This window comes from Myxocyprinus asiaticus, chromosome 26 (assembly GCF_019703515.2).
Source record: "Myxocyprinus asiaticus isolate MX2 ecotype Aquarium Trade chromosome 26, UBuf_Myxa_2, whole genome shotgun sequence".
In the NCBI taxonomy this organism is placed as follows: Eukaryota; Metazoa; Chordata; class Actinopteri; order Cypriniformes; family Catostomidae; genus Myxocyprinus; species Myxocyprinus asiaticus.
Genome location: NC_059369.1, coordinates 9,885,434 through 9,897,215, shown reverse-complemented (window position 1 = coordinate 9,897,215; position 11,782 = coordinate 9,885,434). Strand labels below are relative to the sequence as shown.

The window sequence follows — 11,782 nt, the reverse complement described above, 5'->3', positions numbered from 1 at the left end:
GCAGCGACCGGAGTCTGATCATTTGTCACTGACCACATGATATTGATGAAACGCCTAATGTTATCAGAAGAGCTACAACCCCGAATAAACCCCACCTGATCTATATGTATAATAGGTGTCATAACTTTACTTAATCGGTTAGCCAAAATTTTTTATGATCTTGCTGGATCAGGGAAATTGTACAGTAACTCTTACACTCGCTTGGATCTTTGTCCTTTTTAAGAAACAGACTGATAGGGGCCTGGGTAGCTCAGTGGTAAACCACCCCTGGAGTTCGCTAGTTCGCTAGTTCAAATCCCAGGGCATGCTGAGTGACTCCAGCCAGGCCTCCTAAGCAACCAAATTGGCCCAGTTGCTAGGGTGGGTAGAGTCACATGGGTAACCTCCTCGTGGTCGCTATAATGTGGTTCGTTCTCGGTGGGGCGCATGGTGAGTTGAGCACGGATGCCGCAGTGGATGGCGTGAAGCCTCCACATGCGCTATGTCTCCGTGGCAATGCGCTCAACAAGCCATGTGATAAGATGCGTGGGTTGATGGTCTCAGACGCGGAGGCAACTGGGATTCATTCTTAAAAGTGCACTGGGAATTGGGCATTCCAAATTGGGTGAAAAAAAAGAATCAGACTGATTTGGGGGGTGTGATGTTGGAGGGTTCCAGGAGGCAGATTATAAGCATTGAGCAGGGGGCGTTGAGTTAGTGATGTTGGATGGGTCAAGGAGGCCAATTATAAGCATTGAGCGTTGCAGGGGTCAAGGAGGCCGATTATAAGCATTTATTTTATTTTTTTTATAAAAAAAAAATAAAAAAAAAGGATTACCAAAATCAAAAAAATAAATAAAAACTTGCTGGGGAAGATTTAGAAATTTGGTCGATTTGACCTGGGACAACCCTCATTCAGATTTCAGCATGCTCCTGAATCACAACGTAATTGAACACACTTTTGGACTCATTGTATGAATATTTGGTGGTGCAAAGGGCATCAGTTTACCCACAAGTCACAGCCAGTCCTTATTAAGTGCGTTTGTGGGGGAGAGAGTCCAAGTGTGCACTCAGTTTCATCTCATTCTCCAGAATCTGCACCAGCTTCTGCATGGAGGGCAGGTGGCCTGACTGCAGCTTTGACCAAGGAGCCGATTATAAGCATTGGGGGGGGGGGGGGTTATGTTGGAGGAGTCGAGGAGGCCGATTGCCCCACCTTTAGTGAGCCGCTGGCGCCCCCCTTTACATGGCACCCCATGCATTGCATACCTTGCATATATGGTTTTTGTGCCTCTGCCTCAACATCCCCCCAACAAAAACACAGAAAAAAGAAAAACGTGCGCCATAACCCTGCACGTGACAGCGCCAACTGGCATCCATCCATACAAATTTTGTCTGACCCTCGCATTGCGCCACACGACTCCTTGACACACAGTCTTAAAAACGCACTGCTAATGGTGCAAGATGCTGAAAAAAAAAAGCGACGCAGCAGACAAAGAGCCTGACAGATTATGCGTAAGTCACGTAGATACTTAGATACGTAAGTCACATATTGTCTTGAAACTTATTGTTGAAATGGTTCTTTGATGGCTATAGCGGCTGAGCTTCAAAGGTGAATTTAGAGACTTCTCTGGAAAGGTTTTAGTGTATTGATAGTCTGACAGCAATTACAACTGACTAACAGCATGCTAAAACTGCTCTTATTATTAGAGCTAACCTATTTGACAGTTGTTAGTCAACTAGATTATCTTCCTGATCCATTCTTAAAACCTATCTGGAAAGACCTCCATACAGTACCCCAGATTAATAATTAACATTGCAAGTTTCAGCATTATTTGTACTTCAGACCTTTATTTTGTTGGGCAAGAAAAACTAGCTTCATATCCTGTGACCAAAATTTGATTTTCGACCATTGAAAATGACTCATACAGTGCATCCGGAAAGTATTCACAGTGCTTCACTTTTTCCACATTTTGTTATGTTACAGCCTTATTCCAAAATGGATTAAATTCATTATTTTCCTCAAAATTCTACAAACAATACCCCATAATGACAACGTGAAAGAAGTTTGTTTGAAATCTTTGCAAATTTATTAAAAAAAAATAAAAAATAAAAAAAATCACATGTACATAAGTATTCACAGCCTTTGCTCAATACTTTGTTGAAGCACCTTTGGCACCAATTACAGCCTCAAGTCTTTTTGAGTATGATGCTACAAGCTTGGCACACCTATTTTTGGGCAGTTTCTCCCATTCTTCTTTGCAGGACCTCTCAAGCTCCATCAGGTTGGATGGGGAGTGTCGGTGCACAGCCATTTTCAGATCTCTCCAGAGATGTTCAATCGGGTTCAAGTCTGGGCTCTGGCTGGGCCACTCAAGGACATTCACAGAGTTGTCCCGTAGCCACTCCTTTGTTATCTTGGCTGTGTGCTTAGGGTCATTGTCCTGTTGGAAGATGAACCTTCGCCCCAGTCTGAGGTCCAGAGCGCTCTGGAACAGGTTTTCATCAAGGATGTCTCTGTACATTGCTGCATTCATCTTTCCCTCGATCCTGACTAGTCTCCCAGTTCCTCCCGCTGAAAAACATCCCCACAGCATGATGCTGCCTGGTTCCCTCCAGACATGATGCTTGCCATTCAGGCCAAAGTGTTCAATCTTTGTTTCATCAGACCAGAGAATTTTGTTTCTCATGGTCTGAGAGTCCTTCAGGTGCCTTTTGGCAAACTTCAGGTGGGCTGTTATGTGCCTTTTACTGAGGAGTGGCTTCCGTCTGGCCACTCTACCATACAGGCCTGATTGGTGGAGTGCTGCAGAGATGGTTGTTCTTCTGGAAGTTTCTCCTCTCTCCACAGAGAAACTCTGGAGCTCTGTCAGAGTGACCATCGGGTTCTTGGTCACCTCCCTGACTAAGGCCCTTCTCCCCCGATCGCTCAGTTTGGCCGGGCGGCCAGCTCTAGGAAGATTCCTGGTGGTTCCAAACTTCTTCCATTTATGGATAATGGAGGCCACTGTGCTCATTGGGACCTTCAATGCTGCAGACATTTTTCTGTACCCTTCCCCAGATCTGTACCTCGATACAATCCTGTCTCAGAGGTCTACAGACAATTCCTTGGACTTCATGGCTTGGTTTGTGCTCTGACATGCACTGTTAACTGTGGGACCTTATATAGACAGGTGTGTGCCTTTCTAAATCATGTACAATCAACTGAATTTACCACAGGTGGACTCCAATCAAGTTGTAGAAACATCTCAAGGATGATCAGTGGAAACAGGATGCACCTGAGCTCAATTTTGAGTGTCATGGCAAAGGCTGTGAATACTTATGTACATTCCGTTTTTTATTTTTAATAAATTTGCAAAGATTTCAAACAAACTTCTTTCATGTTGTCATTATGGGGTATTGTTTGTAGAATTTTGAGGAAAATAATTAATTTAATCCATTTTGGAATAAGGCTGTAACATAACAAAATGTGGAAAAAGTGAAGCGCTGTGAATACTGTCTGGATGCACTGTATTTTAAAGTAGTACACAGACTACATTTAAAGTCAAACTCCACAAGATCTACTCCACATGTGATCGATGCAAGAGTTCAGATGGAAACTTAACCCCATATACCTTTCTTTCTTTTTCTTAACAGAAAGGAAGAAATTGTGAAATTTAAAAAAAAAAAATAGTCCTCAGTGATGTCATAAAATGGCAGTTTATGCTGACCACCTCTTCAAGCTTCAAAAGCATGCAAAAGTATAATTCAGAAGTCTAATAAATTATTCCATGAGACTCACGATTGTTATAAAAGCATTTGTTAAGGTTTGTTGAGAAACAAACCGAAATCTAATGTATTATTTAGTGAAACTGTTGACCGACCATTGCTCTACTCTGCGCATTCACGAGACTGCACAAGACCAGTATCTGTCGCGAGATGGGGCGTTCAAGGAGTTTTGTTTATCTAAAAACAGGTCTGCCACAGCGATATTAACAACAGAACACAACACAGCTGCACACAAACCAGAGAACAGAACTTACTAAATATATTTGATGAGTTTGTAGTCAGAGAATAGATGCATTTCTATGCCCCGCCTTATTTATATGAAACAGAGTACTCAATCAAACCGAGAGATAGAGGAGCTGATGTCTTTTCTCCATTCTGATCTGAACAGGTGTGCATTTGTGACAAAGCTCAGCGAAAACATTCAGGAGTGACATTTTGGCCAAAATCAAGTAGTTTTTAACCAGTTAGTGAGATACAGGCTTCAGTACACTTGTAGGAAATTTGGTTGTATAAATGTACACGGGATGGGTTAAAGTACCCGCGTACCGCCACCATTATATGTACGGAAACAGTATGTGTGAGCTAGGAATTAAATTAAACTGTCCTTATTCTACATTATTATGTAAGGAAATTTATAATGGTATTAGTCGTGTTCGACAACCATTATAAATTAGATAAATGACAAATAACTAGATTATTTGTCTTTATAAAATTCTCCATTAAAATTGTAATACAACATCTTGTTGTATCCGCTCACAATTTCTATTGTAAGGAACTAGCTTTAATAAGGGAATTATGATTAATTCACTTATTGGAGTAATATAATTCTCATGGCTTATTGAAAATAATATCACACATATTTTAGGTATAGCTTTGAAGCGAAATCTTTTAAAAACAGGGATGAGATCATTTATCAAAATATACCACAGTCAAATGATCTTTGAATACAGACAAACTTTATTGCTATTCTAAACATAAAACTAATCTAACACATACAACATGAAACAGGTTGGTGAGTAGTAACAGAATGTGAAATAAATGATCAATACAGAGTAAATGAACATTATGGAGTCTGTTGACAATGCCTTAAGAACCATTTATCCTTCTTTGAGTCTACATCGATTTGCAATCAGATTACCCAAAGTATTTAACTAATACACCAGCACTTTGAACAAAAGTCTGAAGATGTACTTGCGTGTCGTTGCGTTTCCTTGCGTTGCATTTCCTTGTGTTGCTTGGTTCTTTGGCATTTGAAGAAAGTTCGTTCTGTCGATGTTTAGGACTCTGCAATGATCGTTGATAGTTGTTGTCTCGATGGATGATGAAGTGGGCTTTGAAGAGAGGCCTTTGACAAGGAAGACTTGCGACTCCCGTTGGGTGTGTGAACTGTAGAGCAGAGAGTGAGAGGCTTCCTCGGGACTTTGAGTCCCGAGTTTTCCTTGGCACGGAGGCTGCGGAGCTGAAGAGCTGAAGTGAAGAGCAAGAGACAGGATCAAGAGACCGTTCCAAGAGAGCATTGCAAGAGAGAAGAAGAGAGAGTTTTTCCTTGGTAGGAAAGTTTTGAACTGAAATTGGCCACACCCCAAAGGTGTACTGAGCCAATCAGAAGTGACTTTTCAGAGTCACATGGTCGAATGGTCTGTCCTTTTCAAAGTTGATTTACAATCCTTTGTGTGAAGGATCCTTTCAACTCCCGCTCAAAAATAGTGCATGTTTACTCATGAACTTTGATATCTTGAAAACAGTGCAAGAGACATGACATCCGTTGTCATCAACATTCTCTATGTAAACAAGCAAGCATTTACATACTAAATGTGACATGCTTTCATGAATATTACACGTGTAAGTAACAAAACATGAAAATCCCTGATTACAAATCGTACTGGTTAATGCATTGGTTTTACAACATGGATAAAACATTACACGTTATGAGAAACCTGATTGTCAGGGTATATTATCAGGTTAAACCTTGAATGAGATGAATAATACAAGATTAATGATTATACTTACTGATTTGTTAGTTAGAAGTGATTACAAATCACTACACATATTTTAAAAGGAATATCGGCTATAATCATTAATTTGTCAGTTATAAAAGCAATCACAGGTCAAAGTAATTTTCAGAATTATCTAGCAAGGCTAGGTATCGTGTACATTGTGGGTTCTGTACATTCTGTACATTTTAGAGGGTTAACTCAGCAAAGTACAACATTCATGGATTCCTTTTTAGCTGCTGTTTGCAGAATAATGAGTATCTCATGAGGATCTCATGACTAATTATCAATTATATATTGATCGTGAGAGATCAAGAGTTCAAAAGTCTGATTGTTTGGAGGAAGAAGCTGTCATGAAGTCGGCTGGTGTGGGTCCTGATGCTGCGATACCGCCTGCCTGATTGTAGCAGTGAGAGCAGCCCATGGCTCGGGTGGCTGGAGTCTCTGATGATCCTCCAAGCTTTTTTCACACATCGCCTGGTATATATGTCCTGGAGGGAGGGAAGCTCACCTCCGATGATGTGTCTGGCAGTTCGCACTACTCTTTGCAGGGCTTTGCGGTTGAGGGCGGTGCTGTTGCCGTACCAGGCAGTGATGCCTAGTGCTGGTATAGAACAGTGTGGAGGATGTGGTGGTTCATTCCAAACTTCCTCAGCCATCTCAGGAAGAAGAGCCGCTGAAGAGCCTTCTTCACAAGGGCCTCAGTGTGGATGGACCATGTGAGTTCCTCTGTGATGTGGACACCGAGGGACTTGAAGCTGCTGACTCTCTCCACCCGTGCTCCATTTATGGTGATTGGACTGTGTTCTCTGTCTTTCCTCCTGAAGTCCACCACAAGCTCCTTGGTCTTACTGATGTTGAGAGGGAGGTTGTGCTCCTGACACCAGCGTGTCTGTAGGCTGTTTTATCATTGTCAGTGATCAGACCTACACTGTCGTATCATCAGCAAACTTCATGATGGCATTGGAGCTATGTGTTGCCACACAGTCATGTGTGTACAGGGTATACAGGAGTGGGTTGAGAACACAGCCCTGTGGGGCTCCAGTGTTGAGGGACAGTGATGAGGAGATGTTGCTGCCCATTCTAACCACCTGGCATCTGCTTGACAGGAAGTCCAGGATCCAGCTGCACAGCGAGCTGTTTAAGCCCGGAGTTTCACATTAAGCTTGGAGGGCACTATGGTGTTGAATGCTGAGCTGTAGTCTACAAACAGTATTCTCACATAAGTGTTCTTTTTTTCCAGGTGGGAGAGAGCAGTGTGTATTGTAGATGCAATGGCATCATCAGTGGAGTGGTTGTTGCAGTAAGCAAACTGCAGTGATTCCAGTGAGGCAGGCAGCACAGAGCAGATGTAATCTCTGATTAGTCTCTCAAAGCATTTGCTGATGATGGGGGTGAGAGCCACAGGACAGCAGTCATTTAAGTTCATAGGTGTTACGTACCAGTTTGGAGAAGAATAACAGAGCAATTAAAAAATATGGAACGTTTCCAGGATATAATTTCTCTCTTAAAATGCACCTCTCTAACCATATTCTTTACCACCCAAAGCAAGATTCCTGGAGTCTCCACACGTAAGAATGTGAAAGGGTCCTTGCCCAAGACAATTAGACCAATCGCTACAAGTTTAAAGACAGAAAGGAAGGAAGCTATGTGACTGAAAATGTAAAAATAATACTCCTCATAAGATAAATGCCATCAATAAGTGCCAGAAGAAGTCAGAAGATAAATAATAAGCAGCTACATAACAAAGTCTTTTAATAAAGGAATATTCTGGGTTCAATAAAAGTTACACTCAACCGACAGCATTTATGGCATAATATCGATACCCACAAAAATTTGACTCATCCCTCCTTTTTAAAAAAACAAAAAACAAAGATGGAGGTTACAGTGAGGCACTTACATTGGAAGTGAATGGGGCCAATTTTTGGAGGGTTTAAAGGCAGAAATGTGAATCGTATGATTTTATAAAAGCACTTATATAAACTTTTCAGTTAAACTCGTATTATTTGAGCTGTAAAGTTGTTTAAATATTCATTTTTGCAGTTGTTTTGGGGTTTTAATGTTTATGGCAACAAAGTTGTCAAATTGGCTATAACTTTACACAGAAAAGGTTCGAAAGTCATTTCATCACACTAAAATCATGTTAACACACATTTTGTTTGTGTCTTGTGGCTATACTTTTGAAAAAGTGAGTATTTTAACGTTAAAAAATTGCCCCCATTCACTTCCATTGTAAGTATCTCACTGTAACATTGATGTTTGCTTTTTTTTTTTAAAGAAAAGGAGGGACACATCAAAAGTTATTTTTGTTGTTATCAACATTATGCCACAATTGCTTTCAACTGAGCTTAACTTGTATTGAACCCAGAATATTCCTTTAAGTATGAGAACTTTCCAGCTGACCTGTATATAGGCTGAGGTAGGTAGTTTTCCCCCTCGATGCGGATGTCTGTATACCTCTGATTGAGAACCTGAATGTACTCTTCAAACACACGCCTGTATCCTCAGGATACGCTGCAATTTGAGAGACAGGACTGAAAAAGTGACTAATAAACAGATTCACATATATTGTCTTGATTACAAAACTTGGTATCATCTGACACCAAGTCACCACCCAAAACAATAATTATCAAAAGCTTTTCAAGAATTTGCAAATGCAAGCAGCTTCGTTACTTCTTAGGGCCACAGAGCCATACGTCACAGCAGTTTCAGGCCAGCAGTCTCAGGCTGGGAGTTAGGGCAGAGCTAATGACAAAACAACAATCATGGCGGAGAACACAGAGAGTCTTTGTCTTTGTAATATCTTAATAAATCTATCCTTATTTGATGAACAATGAATCTATACAGGTGCATCTCAATAAATTAGAATGTCGTGGAAAAGTTCATTTATTTCAGTAATTCAATTCAAATTGTGAAACTCGTGTTTTAAATAAATTCAATGCACACAGACTGAAGTAGTTTAAGTCTTTGGTTCTTTTAATTGTGATGATTTTGGCTCATATTTAACAAAAACCCACCAATTCACTATCTCAAAAAATTAGAATATGGTGACATGCCAATCAGCTAATCAACTCAAAACATTTTTAGTGAATTGTTGGCCTTCTGGAAAGTATGTTAATTTACTGTATATGTACTCAATACTTGGTAGGGGCTCCTTTTGCTTTAATTACTGCCTCAATTTGGCGTGGCATGGAGGTGATCAGTTTGTGGCACTGCTGAGGTGGTATGGAAGCCCAGGTTTCTTTGACAGTGGCCTTCAGCTCATCTGCATTTTTTGATCTCTTGTTTCTCATTTTCCTCTTGACAATACCCCATAGATTCTCTATGGGGTTCAGGTCTGGTGAGTTTTCTGGCCAGTCAAGCACACCAACACCATGGTCATTTAACCAACTTTTGGTGCGTTTGGCAGGGTGGGCAGGTGCCAAATCCTGCTGGAAAATGAAATCAGCATCTTTAAAAAGCTGGTCAGCAGAAGGAAGCATGAAGTGCTCCAAAATGTCTTGGTAAACGGGTGCAGTGACTTTGGTTTTCAAAAAACACAATGGACCAACACCAGCAGATGACATTGCAACCCAAATCATCACAGACTGTGGAAACTTAACACTGGACTTCAAGCAACTTGGGCTATGAGCTTCTCCACCCTTCCTCCAGACTCTAGGACCTTGGTTTCCAAATGAAAAACAAAACTTGCTCTCATCTGAAAAGAGGACTTTGGACCACTGGGCAACAGTCCAGTTCTTCTTCTCCTTAGCCCAGGTAAGACGCCTCTGACGTTGTCTGTGGTTCAGGAGTGGCTTAACGAGAGGAATACGACAACTGTAGCCAAATTCCTTGACACGTCTGTGTGTGGTGGCTCTTGATGCCTTGACCCCAGCCTCAGTCCATTCCTTGTGAAGTTCACCCAAATTCTTGAATCGATTTTGCTTGACAATCCTCATAAGGCTGCGGTTCTCTCGGTTGGTTGTGCATCTTTTTCTTCCACACTTTTTCCTTCCACTCAGCTTTCTGTTTACATGCTTGGATACAGCACTCTGTGAACAGCCAGCTTCTTTGGCAATGAATGTTTGTGGCTTACCCTCCTTGTGAAGGGTGTCAATGATTGTCTTCTGGACAACTGTCAGATCAGCAGTCTTCCCCATGATTGTGTAGCCTAGTGAACCAAACTGAGAGACCATTTTGAAGGCTCAGGAAACCTTTGCAGGTGTTTTGAGTTGATTAGCTGATTGGCATGTCACCATATTCTAATTTTTTGAGATAGTGAATTGGTGGGTTTTTGTTAAATGTGAGCCAAAATCATCACAATTAAAAGAATCAAAGACTTAAACTACTTCAGTCTGTGTGCACTGAATTTATTTAATACACGAGTTTCACAATTTGAGTTGAATTACTGAAATAAATGAACTTTTCCACAACATTCTAATTTATTGAGATGCACCTGTATATTAATGCTTAGTTTTTATCTGTTTACTACTGAATCTGTAGGTGTGTTTCTTGTTATTCTTATTGAAGCTTGAATTTTTTGCCATGCTTTATTAAATCAAATATTTTTTGGGGGACATTTCGATTACCCTTCGGACTGTGTTTTGTAAATAGGCATTGCCATAAAGTCACTGAAGATTAATATTCTGAATATATATGGGTTGTTTCCTTTTGTTTTGTTTTATTTAGGTCTATGGCTTGTGAGTTTATGGTAGCTTATGGTGAGTTTATACTCTTTATACTTAAGTATTTTGTTGCATTGGTCAAAGTTCCCAAAATTGGACTCTTTTATTCACTGGATCAGAACATTATATAGTACACCATTGGCAACTATCATAACAAATGGCATCATATCACCACCATTCCAGCTACAGCGAGGAACTAGACAAGGATTCCCCCTAACCCCATTACTCTTTACTCTATTCACAGAACCTCTAGCTGCTGCAATAAGACAGAATGAAAATATCTATGGAATTTCATCACACAACAGGACCATATAATCTCTTTATATGCTGATGATATATTACTCTTCTTACAAAATCCAAAGACATCGCTTACAGAAACAATTAAACTCATTAACAACTACTCCAAAATATCAGACTATTCCATAAATTGGAACAAATCAACAATCTTACCACTGAATATGAAACCGCACTATACTAGCATACAGAACACACCATCTACAATAAATAATATTACATACCTAGGAATACACATATCTCTGAATCTCTCAGACTTATTCAACCTCAACTTTATTCCGCTATTAATAACAAAGAAGATTTAAATCGCTGGTTGAACTCACCACTCTCCATCATAGGTTGTATAGCAACAGTAAAAATGTGTATTCTGCCAAAAATCGATTATTTATTCACCATGACCCCAGTACAACCAACTAAGAAGTGGTTTACATCATTAAATAGAACAATAATCAAATTTTACTAAAAAAAAAAAAAAAAAAAGCCTAAAATAAGCCAACAAACACTTAAAAAAATAAATAAATAAATAAAGATCAAGGAGGTCTAGCAGCGCCAAATTTTCAACACTACTTCTTAACATCTCAGTTACAATATCTTTGCAAATGGATCAAATGTGGCAGTTTCCATAACCCATGGCTAGAGTAAGAACAGGCAGAATGTAAAGAAATAACCATATCTGATCTCCCTCTATTCACAAAAAAAATTAAACAGCATAACCTTTTTAACAATACTATGATTAAAACAACACTCGCTGCTTGGTGGCAAATTAATACATTGGCAACCCATGAGCTCACACCACACATCAACTCACCCATATGGCATAACCCTGATTTTACTATCAACAAATAACCTCTTAATAATATCAAATGGAAAGAAAAAGGTATCACTCACTTGCATCATCTGTTTACTGGTAACAACTTCATTGCATTTACAGAATTAAGACAGAAATATGACTTAGAAAAAGAACACTACTTCTACTACTGTACCTACAAATTTGAAACTCTATTAAAATCACAACTGGAAACAAGAGTATAGAACAACCATCACCACTTATGGAACATATCAACGCAATCAGTAATTCTGTAA

General features: G+C 39.9%; 1 pseudogene; it reads right to left on the bottom strand.

Moving 5' to 3' along the window:
* Positions 1-1,011: 1,011 nt before the first annotated feature.
* LOC127416704 (thioredoxin reductase-like selenoprotein T1b) overlaps positions 1,012-11,782 on the bottom strand; it is a 34,670-nt pseudogene continuing 23,899 nt past the window's right edge.